The sequence below is a fragment of the Myxine glutinosa genome, chromosome 6, assembly GCF_964187855.1.
Source record: "Myxine glutinosa chromosome 6, kmMyxGlut1.1, whole genome shotgun sequence".
In the NCBI taxonomy this organism is placed as follows: Eukaryota; Metazoa; Chordata; class Myxini; order Myxiniformes; family Myxinidae; genus Myxine; species Myxine glutinosa.
The window spans coordinates 64,170,870-64,189,226 of NC_136266.1; the positions used below are offsets into that span (position 1 = coordinate 64,170,870).

Genomic DNA, 18,357 nt, shown 5'->3' on the forward strand with positions numbered 1-18,357 from the left:
ATATCTCTTGTTTATTCTGGAGTTCTCCTCAAGCCGCACCGCGCGCCCTCAGCCTCGTCTGCGAACGTCAAAAGCGCGACACAGCGTGCGCTTTTGGGAGGGGCAGAGCCAAGCCGAGCAACATATATATATATATACATATATATATATATATATATATATATATATATATATACATACATATATATATATATATATATATATATATACATATATATATATATATATATATATATATATATATATATATATATATATATATATATATATATATATATATTGTTACAGACGCGGTTTTGGATGTTAGTTTACCGAGCGGTTTGGTATGACCGCGTCTGCACAGTTTACCCGATTCCACTCGAACGTTGGCCAAATCGAGCTATGCTAAATCAATTAAGGAAAGGACACAACGGCTGGGTTAGATGACACGACACCAGGGGTACAGTTCTCAAGACCTCCGGAGGAGGTTATAATATTTGTATGCAGAGCGTTAAGATTACAAGGACAAGAGGTACAGCATAGGAAGGTAGGCACTTAGACACACTTATCTTATTCCCGACAGACCACAGATAAACGGGACAAGACTGACTCACACAGGGATTGATGGCAAGGAAGGGCAGGTAGTCGCTGGACAGCACAAGGTGCACCTTGGCTCAGGGACAGGATAGCGCGGTCCAAAAGATGCAGGGAGGTATCGTCGCGCTGGAGGTGGCGTCTGGTTCTCTTCAAGCTGGGGGCGCATCTCACGTCACCTCCGGTAAGTGGCTGCGTATATCCAGCGGGGAGTGACACGCCCTCAGCTCGTTAGCTCCGCCCCAGATGGAATCGGTCCGCCGCTTCCATTGGGTGCGGGGGTTACCGGGCTCCGCCCTTGACGAGGAGCTGACAGGGAGCCCCTATTTGGTAACCCCGTCGAGCACATGGGCAATGGCGGCTAACCAAGCCGGAGTGAGGACGCACACTCCCCGCGCGCTGTTGTTGTAGTTGTTGTTGTAGTTTCATGAGGAAGATGGGAGGAGGTATGGGGAGGTCCTAAACTCACTACTGGTGCCATACAATCACATTCTGGTGCAACGAAGAGTCAGAATTAATGGAAACGAGTCCTTAACTGACATAGACTAAGAATAACTAGCAAGATGTCCTATAGTTGTCTACGTGAGATGCGGTGAACCTGGGCACGACATTTAATGGGGGAAAAAGGGGAAGGTCGGTTCTACAGAGTGTTGTTTACAGACAATGGGACTAGGGAATGGGGGATTGGGGATAGTTGGGGAGTATTGGGGAAATAGGGGAATATTTACAAGCGGATATGGATGGAGGCCAAATCCCATATCCGCAACATTGCACCCTTCTCTACCCTCGGGGCGTACCGACCCGATAAATTTTTACCTACTTTAGTGTGGCACTCAGATGTAGTTCCCTCTACTATTAACTCTACCCTGAGTGCGACAGTTTTACAGATGTTCACAAATGTGTAAATATGTCCCCCTGCGACGTTGCACCCTTCTCCTCACAGAAACACACCCACAGGATAACCGAATCGCGGAAAGAATTCTCAAACTAAACATACAGCCGGTAGGGAGCATTATTTACATAAGACTACACTGATATTTACACTACGATCCAGGACCTGTTTTTGGAGGAACACATGCAGATGTTATGCATAGAGAGAGCACGCATGCCAGCATCGATACACCAACCCACGAGTGCTCTGTGGCCTTACGGCCTTTAATAATGTGCAGAGCACCCCATCCAAGCACCAAAAGCACCACCCCATCATGTACAGTCAGCACCATCCGGTGCACCAATAAAATGTTCATAAATCACCGGTGGTGTCGCAGCCGGCCGATGTTCTGCCGCTGGTCTTGCCTTCATGTGGTGCACTTGGCCTTCTGGCTTCTTTCAAAAAAATAAAGAAAGGCGCCAACCGCGTCCATTTCTTTATTGTGGCCGTCAGGGGGCCAACTATTAGTGGTTCACCTGTCTGGCATAGGTGCCACGTTGACCCATAGGTCCATCCACGGGTGGTGCTTGGCCGCAAAAGAACTGCGGTCCATTGTGGGTGGCCACAAACATTGCGGTCCATATGGTGTATCGATCCCGGCAGCAAGCAGCGAAAGTGCAGGCCCACAACTGCGGAGCCGGCACCTCTCTCTCCTCTCTCTCTCTGCCCCAAAGCCAGATCCTCGGAGGTGGGAGGCAAAAGAAGAAGACAAGTGAGTAGGTGGTAAGGGCGCAAAAGTGCACGCAACATAAGGCAATGCACACTGGGGGCACATGGGAACCAGGTGAGACAGGTACGTTCCTACCGTACGCCCCCCCCCCCCACCAGGTAACCTACATTGCCCCTCCCTTACCCCTTACTGTATCCACACAACACAACACTACCCATAAACATCTACTTTACAAATCAACAAACGTCCCTACTGTCTTCCCCGTTCCTCCCATAAACCAAATTCGTCTTCTCTCCCTCCTAACCAATCAAATTTGCCATTTCCAACCCTCATCAAAATTTGCCATTTCCAACTCAACATCAAAATTTGCCATCACCAATTCATCATCAGTCCCTCCTAGGGAGGGAGAGATGGAATCACCCCAATGTCTCATCCACGTCGTGATGCGTCTCACCAATCCACACAGCAATTCTCATTTCCTGCACACGGAACAAAGAAAACACAGGTGTGGAGTCATCATTATCACCACAGGCAAGTGGCTGCGTATGGTGCGACAGGTTCATCAATCCTAACTATTTCCTAAATGACTTTAACAACTTTACATTGCCCGGGGTCTTTCTCCTGCCAAACCATTGGCCCTCTTACACTATGGGTTCTAAAAACCAATTCCCATTGACCAAACTGTGGTGCTTTTCAATTTGGGGTCTCACTCCCCCGATTCATCTCCCGGTGCCCTCGCACAATTTCTGGGCCGCGACGTGTAGCTCTCCCAGCAGGTCTACCCACCTGCACACCTCCACCACTGCAGTTGCCTCCGAGCTTACCTGTTCCTTACCCTAACCTAACTACCTGGGGAAGGCCCTCTGGCGCTCTCCCCACTCGGTGCCCTCTCTGGCACTGGGCTACCCGGGTCCGTCCTCCGGATCCTCGGGCCCCACTGACACTAACGGCTCCCAGAGCCCACCTGCGGCCTCACATGGCCGACATCCTCACAGTGGTGGAGTGCCCAACCAACTACACACACTAACAGGCTACACGCCCAGCCATTTCCACAACACTAATGCACCCATCCACAATACCATTCTGCAACCGCACCACAAATGCCAATATCCAACCACAATTTACATATACCCTCTACCTAACACTTACACTACCCGCCCCAGGTATCCGTGATGGGGGTCCACTCTTCCCCCATTCACACCTTCGCACCATGCACACCACTCCGTACCACTTACTCCAACTCTCTCCACACCACTCATTCTCTGCTCCATATATTCCACACACCTGTACTTGCACACCTGTGCTCTCACTCTTGGTGCCGCCTGCACCCTTCTCTCCCCAAGCGCATTCGCGCTGATCCACAACACTCACTACTCACACACTGCTCCACACACCTGTCCAGTTGCACACCTGTGCAATCACACCTGTTCAATTCTCAACCACACGGCATCATCTCATCTAACTACTCCCCTCTGAAACTCGCGCTTCCCAGTCGTCCCTTTAAACTATTGCGCTCCCTCGTCATTATCATCCACACTAATCTACCTGCGTCCCCACTACAGGTATCAGTCACTAACTAATCTTAACGTTACCTACTGTCATCTTCGCTAGATCCCTATCAATATCCTAACCCACCCGGGCTAGTTTTCACTGCCATACACCCCATAATCTAGTGCGCATTTGCCCCACATGGGAAGGGTGGCAGGGATGCCACCCTTACCCACCGGGCCCATCGCTCCCTACCAATTTTGCACATCAAATTTCAACAAATCAAAAATTTGCCAATCACTACCCATCATCTGCCAATCATTACTGCCACTCCTTTGCCAATCATCAAATTTTGTTTTTCTCTAATTTTGGGGCCAAAACACTAACCTCATCACCCAGTCTACTCACTAATGCCTCTCGGTGCGCCAATTCCTGTCCAAAGCCCGGCTTCGTACAGCCAAGCCATGAATGCGGGTTGTGTGGTGCCAGCGGCTGGATACGTCCCGCATTCGGTGCAGGGAAGGAGGTTTACCCGGGCCGAGGTCCCACGCACCATCTCGGCACGGAGCCGTCCAATGTCCCGATCTCGACCTGCCGGCACGTCTCAACAAAACGTGGTCGCCATGACGACCCTTCCTATCCAGCTGCCCGCTCTGCCTAGTGGAGCACGGACACGGCCGTTCAAAGCGAGGCCCGGCACGCACCGAGGGCCCGATTCGGCTATAAGTCGACCTAACCGCTGCTCCGTTTAACGTCGATGCTTCACCTGCATGCTTACACCCCGCAGCCCGTTCCTTGCTCACACATCCAGCCGTCTCCATGCTCCTCGTCGTACCTTTCCTTACACACCCAGGTACTCTCATTCCACTCACAGACTTGGTCACACACCTGACCACCGAACACCTTGGCACACATTCGTCGCTCGCACACCTCACCAACACACCTCTTCGCGCCCCTTCCTCGGTCACCTCCTCTGTGACAATCACAGGTGTGCCCTCACTCGCACACCCAACCACGTGCCTCACTACCAATTCCAGCGTGCATTCCCACTCACGCTCTACCATTCCAGGTGTGCATCCTTCCATTCCTGGTGTACATCCTCGCTCACCTGTCACAACCAACTCACGCTCCTGGTCACTCTCACTACTCTCACCTCCACTCTTGACAGCGCACTCTTTCCTCATGCACCTGTCCGTTACACACCTTTCTCGTGCACACCCTTGCGCACACTCTCCCGTCACACCCTCTGTAACACTCACCACCGGCGTGCATTCTTCCTTGCCTTTGACAGCGCACTCTTTCCCCATGCACCTGTCCGTCACACATCTTTCTCGCACACCCTCTCTCGTTACATCCTCTGTAACACTCACCACAGGCGTGCATTCTTCCTTGCCTTTGACAGCGCACTCTTTCCCCATGCACCTGTCCGTCACACACCTTTCTCGCGCACACTCTTGCGCACACTCTCCCGTCACACCCTCTGTAACACTTACCACACCGCGCTTCCATGTGCTCCCTCGCACACGCGCTACGACCGACTCACTCTCGCCAGCACCCTCACTCCTTGGCACGCACTTTTTCCTCACACACCCCAGAGTCGGACTTTCTCGCACACCTCCTTTTTCGCACACCAGACCTGTCGCACACTTCACCAACGGCCTCTCACGAACACCCGGGTCTATCTCGACCCCCAAGCTTCTTAAATCCCCTGGCGCATCATACGCACGACCACATTGGTCACCACTTACACCGGGTCCTCTTCCTCTTCGCTTCTCCTCCATCACCTGCGAATCCCTCTTCCGGTTAATGAGCACATCATCACGATCCAAACACAGACTTTGGACCAATTCTTTTATCTCCTCTTTTATCTCTTTCTTATCCCCTCTCCGTCGCTTCTTAATTTCGCTCACCCCTTCTTCCACTTCTTCTAATTTCTGCTTCACCTCTTTTATTCCCCGGTACGTCTCCTCAAGTTCGTCCTCTAAGGCTACCTTGACCGTTTCCATGTGCGTCCTCACCTGCCGGTCCTTCGTCTCCATTACCTCTGTCACCTCGTCCAACCTCGTTGTCAGTCCCTCACATACCATCTGACATTCCCTCTTCGTCGCTATCAAGTCCTCTTTTAGTTCTTTCTGTGTCGCTTTTAACCCTCCTAATACCGCAGTGTTCCTTTGAACCTGCTCCGTTAGTCCTTTTTGTCCCTCCGTCAGCTGTTCCACCTCCTGCGTCAGGTCCTCTATGCCCCCTTGTAACTTTACAGTCCCCTTTCTCACCTCCTTCTCCATGTGCTCCTTACAGTGCCTCACCTCCTCGCGCACTCCTCCGACCTCCTCACTCACACCTCTTCTGATCTCTTCTCCCATCACTTGCATCTCCTGCCCAGATGCCACCCTCATCTGCTCCATTTCCTCCCTGTGAGCATCCAGTTTGGTTTCTACCCCCATTCTAACCCCCTCTATCTGCTGCCCCATTTGTTTAACTTCCCTTTCCGCTTCGTCCCTCATGTCCCTCAATTTGCCTTCCATACTGTTTTCTAACCCCTCTAACCCCTTTTGCATCCCTTCCATTTGATTCTCTTGAGCGGCCATTCTGTTTTCTACCCCCATTAACCCATTTCTCACCTCTTTTATCCCGTTGTCTAACCCCTCAAAATTATTGTCTAACTTCCCAAATTTCTTGTCTAACTCCTCAAAATTATTGTCTAACTTCCCAAATTTCTTGTCTAACTCCTCAAAATTATTGTCTAACTTCCCAAATTTCTTGTCTAATCCCTTAAAATTATTGTCTAACCCCTCACCGGTACCCCTCGCTTCGTCCCTCATTGCCCCCATTTGGCCCTCTAATCGCTCACTATCAGCCCTCAATCCCACAATTTGGTTTCCCAATTGCTGACTATTAGCCCTCATCTCGTCCTTCATTTCTTCACCCGACTTAACCATAAAGGCCTTTATTTGTTCCATAAATAGGCCCCAATCCATCGGCGGCGCTACCACGGTCGCGGGGGCGGTCGCCGTGGCCATGTGCGAGGCGCCATTTTGCGCGCCCGCAACCTCGTGCGCGACGATGCTATTTTGCGAATCTGCTACCCTCACTGCTTCGCTTTCCTCTTGTCCCTCATTTTGGTCCTGGATCGACCCTGCCTCCCTCTCCTCTACCGGAACCCAGCCGTCTTGGTCTGCCATAGCGCGACTTTCAAAATTCGGGTTTTTATTTTTTTTGTAAAACACAATTAAATTTCGCTGTTATAATTTCGAGCGCGTGAAACGCGCTCCGGATCGAATCCCACTTCCCGACACCAAATGTTACAGACGCGGTTTTGGATGTTAGTTTACCGAGCGGTTTGGTATGACCGCGTCTGCACAGTTTACCCGATTCCACTCGAACGTTGGCCAAATCGCGCTATGCTAAATCAATTAAGGAAAGGACACAACGGCTGGGTTAGATGACATGACACCAGGGGTACAGTTCTCAAGACCTCCGGAGGAGGTTATAATATTTGTATGCAGAGCGTTGAGATTACAAGGACAAGAGGTACAGCATAGGAAGGTAGGCACTTAGACACACTTATCTTATGCCCGACAGACCACAGATAAACGGGACAAGACTGACTCACACAGGGATTGATGGCAAGGAAGGGCAGGTAGTCGCTGGACAGCACAAGGTGCACCTTGGCTCAGGGACAGGATAGCGCGGTCCAAAAGATGCAGGGAGGTATCGTCGCGCTGGAGGTGGCGTCTGGTTCTCTTCAAGCTGGGGGCGCATCTCACGTCACCTCCGGTAAGTGGCTGCGTATATCCAGCGGGGAGTGACATGCCCTCGGCTCGTTAGCTCCGCCCCAGATGGAATCGGTCCGCCGCTTCCATTGGGTGCGGGGGTTACCGGGCTCCGCCCTTGACGAGGAGCTGACAGGGAGCCCCTATTTGGTAACCCCGTCGAGCACATGGGCAATGGCGGCTAACCAAGCCGGAGTGAGGACGCACACTCCCCGCGCGCTGTTGTTGTAGTTTCATGAGGAAGATGGGAGGAGGTATGGGGAGGTCCTAAACTCACTACTGGTGCCATACAATCACATTCTGGTGCAACGAAGAGTCAGAATTAATGGAAACGAGTCCTTAACTGACATAGACTAAGAATAACTAGCAAGATGTCCTATAGTTGTCTACGTGAGATGCGGTGAACCTGTGCACGACATTTAATGGGGGAAAAAGGGGAAGGTCGGTTCTACAGAGTGTTGTTTACAGACAATGGGACTAGGGAATGGGGGATTGGGGATAGTTGGGGAGTATTGGGGAAATAGGGGAATATTTACAAGCGGATATGGATGGAGGCTAAATCCCATATCCGCAACAATATATATATATATATATATATATATATACACATCGATCATTGATCGTGAACCGGAAAATATAATAAATTACTGATATTTAGACTCGAAAGGTTCTTTATCAACAACCTTATTTGTCATGCTTCTGCTGACCTGTCTGCAAGGTGTATAAATTGAAGTCCCGAGTGCGAATCACAGGTGATCCCGTCCTGAGGTAATTAGCGATTGGGAACGATTCAGAACCTATGGGTAAATAACCCTTGGTAATTTCTCTAACAGTTTTCCGGACGACAGACTGCCGGTAGGGGTCATGTATTGCAGCGCAATACTCAGAATGCTTGTTACAATAAACCCTTTTGTTATCATTATTTTTTTTTTTTAATTTGTTTGTATACTGAATCGAGGTTCGTGAAAGAGCTAACATTTATCACACAAACAAATCAAACAGACAAACAAAATATATCTAAAGGGAAGCGGTGGACAAGATGGGGAGAGAAGGGGAAGCACACAAACACAACATTTGAGAACAGGGACATCGGGAGATGTGTAGGAGGGAGAGGGCTTTGGGGGAGGAGGCATGGGAAGGGGGGGGAGGGGGTGGGAGAAGTATAAAACACAAGGACACCAAGGACTTCCCGTACAGAAGTTGGTATTTCAAAAAAGTGGATTTGGGGTGAAATTAGCGGGGGTAGAAAAGATCAAGGTTTTGGATAGGGGAAGATAAGAGATGGTGGTGAACAGCTGTTTTAAAGACCTGGAGGGAGGAGTGGGATTGAAGAGAGTGAGGGAGTTTGTTCCAGAGGCGGGAGAAAAGAGGAATGAAGGAGTGAAGGTGAGCAGAGAGTCTTGATTTTGGCAGTTTAACCATAAGAGGGTTGCACGCAGATCTTGTGCGACCTGTAGGAATATTTGGGGGACAGAGCCCAGAGAGAGCGGGGGGAGCAAGGCCGGAGAGGAGTCGGTAGAAGACAGAAAGACCACCAACCTGCCTGCGGTGAGTAAGTGAAAGGCCCTCGGAGGTATCTTCATCGTGGGAGATTCCTCATATTTCTCATTCCCTTCAAATCTTGTGTTCGTTTGAGTTCGTCCCCTTCCACAGTTTCGTGCTTTTACCTCATTTTCCGCCTCCCTTCTTGTCCCGTGCGGTTGATGGCAAAAGCAAAATCCGTGTTTGGTCGTCGCCTCCAGTAGATCCGTTTGGTCCATCCGCGGACCCTGGTGTTAACCGGAGGGATTTGCATGAAAATATATATAAATATATAAATATATATATATATATGTATATATATATATCAGTCATTATGCGACCTTCATATCATCAGTGGGGAACCGCCAGCAAGGTGTCCCATACAGCTGCTGCTGCACCTTACTGGGTGTGATAAGCACCGCCTGCCACACGGTAACATTATCTCTGGTATCCACTCATCATATGGAGTCGACCTGGATGCGGTTGAGAGTTACTAATATTGGTATCTGCAATCTGGTTCTCCAACCTAATGAGCGAACGTCATGACGTCATCGCCATGCATGTCCGCCTTGCCTGCAAAGCTCCAGGGGAGCCATCTAGCAGTGCGTCATTATGGATTATAAATTCAGATACTGTCACAAGTGCATGCAAAACTCACAGTTACCGACCTGGTTTCGCCCTTGTTGGGGCTTCATCAGGGCAACGCAGTGAGCCTTCCATACACTTGTAACTCTGAAAACCTTTCGGTTTTTATATCAGTCATTATGCGACCTTCATATCATCAGTGGGAAACCGCCAGCAAGGTGTCCCATACAGCTGCTGCTGCACCTTACTGGGAGCGATAACAATTAGTAGCCTAACTCCCAACCGCATCCAGGTCGACTCCATATGATGAGTGGATACCAGAGATAATGTTACCGTGTGGCAAGCGGTGCTTGTAAAGTTGGCCCTTTAGCCCAACCAGTGGCTGGTTGGGCTAAAGTGAAAGACGTGGATATCGTATGTGCGGGGAAATGTTGTCTTGTTGCCTCACAGGAAGGACACATTGGACAGATCCATTGCAGGCATTACATACTGTTAAATTACCTGATTCTTATGAGATTCCACTGGAATGAAGGATTCGAGCTGAGCTAATGCTTGAATTTTCCTTAACAAGACACTTTGGTTTCAGAATGGATCACTGATCCAAAAGACATCTTGCGGTGTATTGTTCTGACCACAGCTGAGGCCTGGGTGACTACACCGTACCATTTTATCTTTGTTATACCTTTTGTATGTGCTGGGTTTACAATTGTTTGCAGTTAATGTGGCTGCATTGATATCCATGGCAATTATGTTAGGCACATGCGTACGAAAAAAGAAAGCAATCTCACCCTTAGTCGCTTATGAGCATCTGCCCCCATTATTACTTCGTTATTTTTTGGCAGAAATTCGATTTTAAATTGTTCGGCTTCATGAGATTACTTCATCACGAATGAAATTAACTCTCCCAAGCCACCTGTGAAAAAAGCATTTTGAAGTACTGGTCTTGACAGGTCAGAATGTCTTACGAACAAAATGTTCCATAGTGTAAATCAGTGTTTGATTTCAGATTATGGATATATTAAACAAACCATATGAAATAATGACTTCTTATAGTTTTAATTTTGTAAAAGTTGTTATGTAACTATCCATCTATGGACTACTTATGTAAAACTAGGGGGAATTAGGGATTTGTTATTTCTATACAAGATGAAGGCTCATGGAAGAGCAAGGAGACAGAGGGTAAAAAGACAACGAACTCACAGTCGTGGAGCAATAGTTGGATGCATTAAAGTGGGGAGAAGAGATTGCAGATAAGAATGGTGGATGACGTGAGATGGGGGTGCACTGCTTCCTTATACATGAAGCCATGGAATAATAGTCAGATGAACAGCCTCAGGAACAATTTATTATTTGCTGAGGCTGTTCCATGGAAACGTTCCATGTTGTTTTCTCGAACCTGGAATCTGTCCATGGTGAGAAAGAAAGTCAGAGTTTAAGGTTGTTTCAGGCTTTTTGCGTCGTTTTATGAGACAGAACTTCACAAAAGCAGTTCCACAAACGGGAGATAAGACTAAGAGTAACAGAGTTTCGGTGTGCAGTAACCATGGATTTGGGGATTTTGACCAGGAGGAGGTTAGTGTAAGATCTCAAGTATCTTGGATGGGTTGGGGAGCGTTTGACGGTTGAGCGGACACAGTAAGCTAGATGTAGTAAAAACAGAGAAGGTAGTGACCTGTATGTCACATGAAAGCAACAGGCATTGTTTGTTGCACTCATTGCGGATGATACCAATAATGTTGAGAGCTTCAAATTTCACAGATTCCAGGAGAGACTGATGTGATGCTTGGACAACAGCCAATATGGGAGAGCAGTACTCCATTGAACTATGGGTAATAGCTTTATATGCTGTGAGTAGTTTTGATTTATCAACGAACTACTTGAAGCGACGCAGGATGCCGAGTTTGCGGCTGGCGTGGGAGATCAGATTTATGATGTGTTCGGCCCAAGAGAATCCTAAGTGCAGAAGAGTTTTCAACAGGTTAGACAGTGATAGGGTCAAGGGTCACAACATTAACAAAGAGGACAGTTAGGATAACATTAAGGCAGGGGTCTTTCAGTCTGGAGAGTAGTTAATCAATGCATGGAATGGTCTCTCTGGAAAGGTAATGGCAGTAGAGAAAGTAGATAGGTTTAATTTGTAATTAGATAGGTATCTATATATATTTGTAATCAGATAGGTATCTATATATTGTTGCAGATCTCGGCCGTCGGCTCTCCCCTTCTCAAGGGGGGGGGGGTTAATCCCCTTGTCTTGTTATCTGGCCGACCCGAGTCCTGGGGGTTATACGCTCCTTCTGGTCGGTATTAGGTAGGGTGATTGGTCAATTTAGTCCCAAATACCTAATTACTAACCCAATCGTAAAGCAGGGAAATAACTCCCGCCCGAACCATGGCTATTGGTGGAAATGCCGAGCGGATAGCGAGCCGCGACTCGGGCCGTTAACCATGTGACTAGACCCGATTCTGAGTGGTTCCAATCATGCCGTGGTTCGGGTGGGAGTTATTTCCCTGCTTTACGGTCGGGTTAGTAATTAGGTATTTGGGACTAAATTGACCAATCACCCTACCTAATACCGACCAGAAGGAGCGTATAACCCCCAGGACTCATGTCGGCCAGATAACAAGACAAGGGGATTAACCCCCCCTTGATAAGGGGAGAGCCAACGGCTGAGATCCGCAACAATTGGTGTCAGGAGTGGGATATTTACAAGAAAGTGTGGGTTCTAAAACCGCAACACTGCACCTCCCCCCCTTTTTCCAGGCTTGGCCCGAGCAGAAACAAAAGGGCTATCTTTTAAATTAATGTGACACTTAGGTGTGGTTATCCACTACTTTTAACCTCACCCTGAGTGCGACAGTTTTAACACTAAATATGTCCCACCTGCTGCGTTGCATCCTACCTAACTGATTCACGCCCACAATTAACTGAATTACGGAATGGTCTTCAAACTAAACATAGAGCCGGTGCAGAGCATTATTTACAAGACTCTACTAATTATTTACACTGTAACCCAGGACCTGTCTTTTGTGGGAAAGAGAAAAGATGTTTTGAAAAGAGGAAATGCCATTGCCATGCACTGCACCGATACACCATACCCATATGTACCAATAAAATGCACCAATAAAAAAAATGCACAAAAAGCACCAAAATGCACAAAAACAAACATTTTAAAATAATAAAAATGATGTCTTCTTCTTGTGCTTGCTCTGCTGGGCCAATGTTTCTGGCTGTCTTCTTGCTTGATGTTTTTTATTTCTTAAAAAGGGCACACACCGGGTCCGCTTTTTTAAATTCATGGCCAGCAGGGCCAAGTCAGGTGGTCCACCTGCATGGCATAGACGCCACTTAAACAGTGGTCCGCAAACCAGATACCGCTGGCAAAAATGGTCGGTCCCAGCAGAGGTGCCAGGCCACAGAACGTGTGGTCCATAAGTGGTGCCAGGCCACAGAACGTGTGGTCCATATGGTGCATCAGGGCAGGCAGGAGGCAGCAAGGGTGCGGGCGCACAATCCGCGGCACCTGCACACTCCCCTCGGACACAAAAGAACATGGCCCATGAGTGGGGAAGGAAGACAAGCAGAGTTAGCGGGGGCAAGGGCGCAAGGGTACACATCAAAACAAGGTAATGCATGATGAGGGGCGCGGGAGAGCGAGTCGAGAAAGCTCGTCCCTAGCGTTCGTCACCCCCCCCCCCCCCCCCTGTCACCTACTCTACCCTTGCCCCTACCCCGTATTTACACCATTTACAAATTTACAAATTCGTCGCTAACGTATTGTCCCCCATATCTCCCCTAATGCCAAATTCGTCGTCAATCCCTCCTAAGGAGGAAGAGATGGAATATCAAACACAATGTCTCCCCCACGTCAAGATGCGTCTTTACCTTCCAAATGCCTGCAAAACATGGTGTGGAGTCTTATCACCTTAGTGAGTGGATGCGGATGGTGCGAAGAGATTTTATCCTAAACTATACCTCTAATTGACATTAACTCTCTTTAAACTACCCGGGGTCTTGCCCTGCCAATCCATTGGCCATCTTTAAACTATGTGGTTCTAAAAACCAATTCCCATTGACCATACTGTAGCGCACTCCCAATTTTGGGGTCTCACTCCCCTGATTTTTCTACCTGTGCCCTTGCACAATTTCGGGGCTGGGTCGTGTGGCTCCCCTAGCAGGTCCTACTTACCTGCGCATCTCCGCCACTGAACGTCGCCACCCGAGCTTGCCTAGCTCCTTACCCTAACCTACCTGGGGAAGGCCCTCCCTGGCACTTACCTCCTCGATGCCCTCTCTGGCGATGCCCTCTCTACCCGGGTCCTTCCTCTGGATCCTCGGGCCCCGCTGAACTCTACACAACTCTACATGGCTCCCAGAGCCTACGTGCGGCCTCACCTGGCCGACAGACTACCAGTGGCGGAGTGCTCAACCAACCATACATACTAATTAAGCCACACGCCCAGCCATTCCACACACTAATGCACCCATCCAAGCAGTACTGTGCTACTTTCTGCACCACAGATGTCAATATCCAACCACAATTTTCCTACTCCCTCTACCTACTTTTAAACTACCCTCCCCGGGTACTCGTGAAGGGGTCCATCCTTCCCCCATCCACTCGTTCGCACCATACACTCCACCGCACTCATTCCACACACCATTTACTCCACACCATCCATTCCAGACCATTTATTCCAGACCATTTATTCACTTGCACTCTATGCAAGGCAATCACTCAATACACAATGACACACATCCTCAATACTCTGCTCATACACTTTCACACACACACACACACATCCTTCTCGAGCATTGCCTCATTTGCTAACCAGCACTATAAGGACTTCCATACTCAATGCCTCATTTCATCCGAAACCTCAAGCTCATACACACAGCATCATTTAAACTAACTACTCCCTTCTAATACTAGTGCTCCCCGTCATCCCTTATACTAAGCACATCCCACGTCATTATCAATCAACTACTCTACTCTACGTCCCCACTACAGGTACAATGTCACTACTTAAATCTTGGTCACCTATGGTCATCTCTAGGTCCCTATACATTATTCTAACTCTCCCGGGCTAGTTTGCACTGCCAAAACCCCATAAAACTACTGCTCATGTGCCCAAACTAAACGATGTGAGGGATGGTAGCTCTACCATCGCTTTACACCGGATACCATTTACCATCACTATCGCTATCCGTCCACTACACTTGAGCCTCTCGGTATGTCATTACATCATCAAAGCTCGGCTTCGCAAAGCCGAGCAATGAATTCGGGTGGTTTGGTCTACTGTAGGTTGGGTCCGTCCGGCATTCGATTCAGGGGAGGAGGCATACTTGGGCCAAGGCTCCAGGCACCATCCCTACGCAGGGCCTTTTGCTCCCATGCGCGGTTGCCCAGCCTTCTCCGGCCGGAGCGCCGCCACCGCAAGGGGGCGCCGCTCCGAACCCTTCTCCTTCCCCTCGAACCGGGCCGATCGCTTTGCCGAACAAAGCGCGGTACCGACCGTACAGGGCGGGGCCCGGCACGAATCGTGCACGGCGCTCCTTGCGAGAGCGCCGCGGCAACGATCCCCGCCGGCTCCCACAGCGCACAAAGCCCGTCACGGACCGAGAGCTCGCATCGGCTACCCGTCGCCCTACGTGCTACTCCCCCGGTCCGCATCGATGCTTGAGCCGCCTTCTCACACACATACACCTCGCGACCCACTCCTCTCTCGCACATTCATGCGCCCCTGCGCCTTCCATGCACCCCACACATTTCGTCACAGCACTCGCTCGTGCATACCCTTCCATTCCACACTTCATTAACACACATCCCCGAATGTAAGAAAGGCGCCCCCGCTTTCACACTCTGTCGTGCATCCTTCCTCGCACTCTGTAATACACTCGCGCTCCAGCGCCGTCCGCACACGCGCGCCATTCCCTTTCATAAACCTCTCCATGGACCTTCCACAAGCACCCAGGTGACGTCTGGATCCCAAGCGCACTAAAAATCCTTTCGTGCCAAACCTTTTCGCGCCATACACCACCCTACTCACCTTGGCGTTTCCTCTTCTTCACTCCTCCACCACCTGCAAACTTTCCATTTGGTTATGCAGCACGGCATCATGATGTAAATCCAAACTTTGCACGCATTCCATTTCTTCCTCCCGCGAGTGCTTTTCTAAGTCCGCCGTCTCTTGAATTCCAATTTCCACTATTTCTTTGATTTTATTTTCTTTATTAAGCTTGACGACCGCTGGCGCACATAACATCAAATTTTCCAATTCAGCGGTCGTCGGCTTCTCTATCGCCCGAGTCGCGATTTCTACCCCGGTCCAACTGGCCGTGCTTTGCTCAGGCTCGCTTTCCCCACGCTTCTCAAGCCGTGCTACCCGTCGCATACCCATGTGCCTTTCCCGCTTGTCATGCGGTCTATGTTCTCCCCAAATTTTTGTATGCGGTCACCCATTCTTTTTCCAAACCCTTCAATTTGATTTCCCATATCAAAATTCAAATTTAATTTGAATGTTAATAAAAATTTCGGCCGCTCGTAATTTTGACCAAATTTTTCACAGATGAGAAAATTTGGTTCGGGCCCCAAATCCCACTCCCGACACCAATTGTTGCGGCCAATAGCACAATTGGTGTCCAGAATTTTGTCTAACAAATTTAGTCCCCGGTTCCAAATCCCAACTCCTGACTACCAATTGTTGCGGCCAATAGCACAATTGGTGTCCAAAATTTGGGATTTGGAACCTGGGACTAAATTTGTTAGACAAAAAGCAACACTATATATATATATATATATATATATATATATATATAGCTTTTCTTCCATGGCCATGGCCAGAAACTAAAAAGGGTCATGCATTGGAGATAGAATGGTACATGGATACTGGCAGGACTTGTAGGTAGCTTGGTTGGGCATCAGTGATGATATCTGTTGTTGGTGTAGCCCAGGTATGACCTCCTCTGGGCTGAATGACCTACTCCTGTGCCAAAGCTCCTTGTTGCTGATTTTATATGTTGACTGTGTGAGCAAACGATAAATCAGTCACATATGATGGTAGCTTTGGCATGCCAGCGCAGGATTCCAGATTGTGATGAATGCCCATGACGTTTCTGGGAGATTATCCTGACTTATTGTTTGAGATTTAGGGCCTCTTTCCATTGCTGAGAGAAGCAGCAACCTGAACAGAGAACAGTAATTCGGCTGGAAACTAAACTGATGGTCAGAGATCAGGCTGTTTGAATAGATTAAATAATTGATATCAGTAGCAGTGATGGACGGACATCAGTAGTGTTACGTGCTCCTCCCCAAACCCCGGTCACGGTGTACCTCCGAGCCCCGAGAGGAGTCACGGCAGAAAGATGTGTTATTCTGTATGTCAAAGATCAATGGTGAAACCACACCAATTGTTACCAACAAACAAGTATTGTATTAAGATCACACAGGAATAACAGTACAAAAAACAATAGTAATCAATTGTACAACAAATATATCATTCCTATGATGGTACCATCAGTTTCGTACAATGTAACTCACTGTGCTCCAAGTGAGTGAAACAAGAACATTCCCAATGTCTCTATCCCGGCATCAAGCCAAAGTCGATCCGCTCCAGTGATCGTCAGAACGATGTCGTATCGAAACCAGAATCCCGCTCGGTTGACAGTCACACTGCCAAAGATGGGCGAAGGCACCCTCCCGAAGCAACGGGGAAATCACACCTTCTGGTACGGACGTTCAATGACTCCCACTCGGCGAACCGCAATTTCCCATTCAAAATCCACGTTTCACACACACACCAGATTAACGTCTGGATGTGGTGAAAATGGTTGAAGTGAGGTGAAAAACTTGGAGCGATGCGAAAATCGGGCGCGAGTCAAAATGGCCAACGGCCCGTTCTCGAGACGTAATGGCACTCCAACGATTCTCTTCGGAATCGACCGCAAAACCTGTCACGCAGGTTTATCTGTCACAGCGATGACAACTCTGTCGCAGGAATCCCTTTCCCGGAAACCCAAAGTTCACTCGTGACCCTCGTTCGCCAACGTTTGCTCCAGACGTCAAAGCAGCTCGGCTTTCTTGTCGAGCTCCCTCGCTCCGCCCTCTTTTTTTCTCTTCCTCTTCGTCGTCGTCTGGTTCCGGTTTCATTGAAAACATTAACTTTTTTTACCTTTTGAAAATAGTAATCTCTATTTCACTTAAACGATAACAATAATAGTACATGGAACCAAAAATGTTTACAGTGGATGAAAACCACAACAACGGAAGTGACGAATCCGTAACACTCCCCCCCCCCCCTCCCTCAAGAAAGAAAGTTTGAACATCGTGAAAACTTTCTTTGCATGCAAAAACTCTTTTAACCAACAAAAGTAAAACTCACACCCAAATGATCAATTCACGTGAGTAACAATAATTAATATTCCCCAAAATAAAGCAACAAAACTTCCAAACAACCGACAGGAATTTCCAAAGTTAGTTCACTCTGGATAAAGCATCAGCAACGACATTGTCCCTGCCCTTTACATGCTCAATTTCCAAGTTGAACTCCTGCAAAGCCAAACTCCATCTCATCAACCTCTGATTTTTATTTTTCATTTTTTTTTTTTTGAATGAAGGTTAAGGGGTTGTGATCAGTGAATCCAAAGCAAAGCAAATCTACAGCACTTTTTGAAGGAGGCCGAGCTGAGAGCCAGGTTTCATGGTGGTTGGGTGGTGAGGCCTGGAAGTATTCACTGCATGGATGCATTTATGATCGTGGAGTTCACGGGTTAATCCGTGTAGGAATCTTAGCTCGGCTGCTCCTGAGCACTCAGTGCTTCC

The 18,357-nt window shown here is 48.5% G+C and overlaps 1 protein-coding gene across 1 annotated transcript in view; it reads left to right on the top strand.

The window, feature by feature from the left end:
• Positions 1 to 18,357, top strand: part of LOC137429399 (voltage-gated delayed rectifier potassium channel KCNH8-like) — a 723,799-nt gene that overhangs the window by 426,239 nt on the left and 279,203 nt on the right. The window lies entirely within an intron of this gene.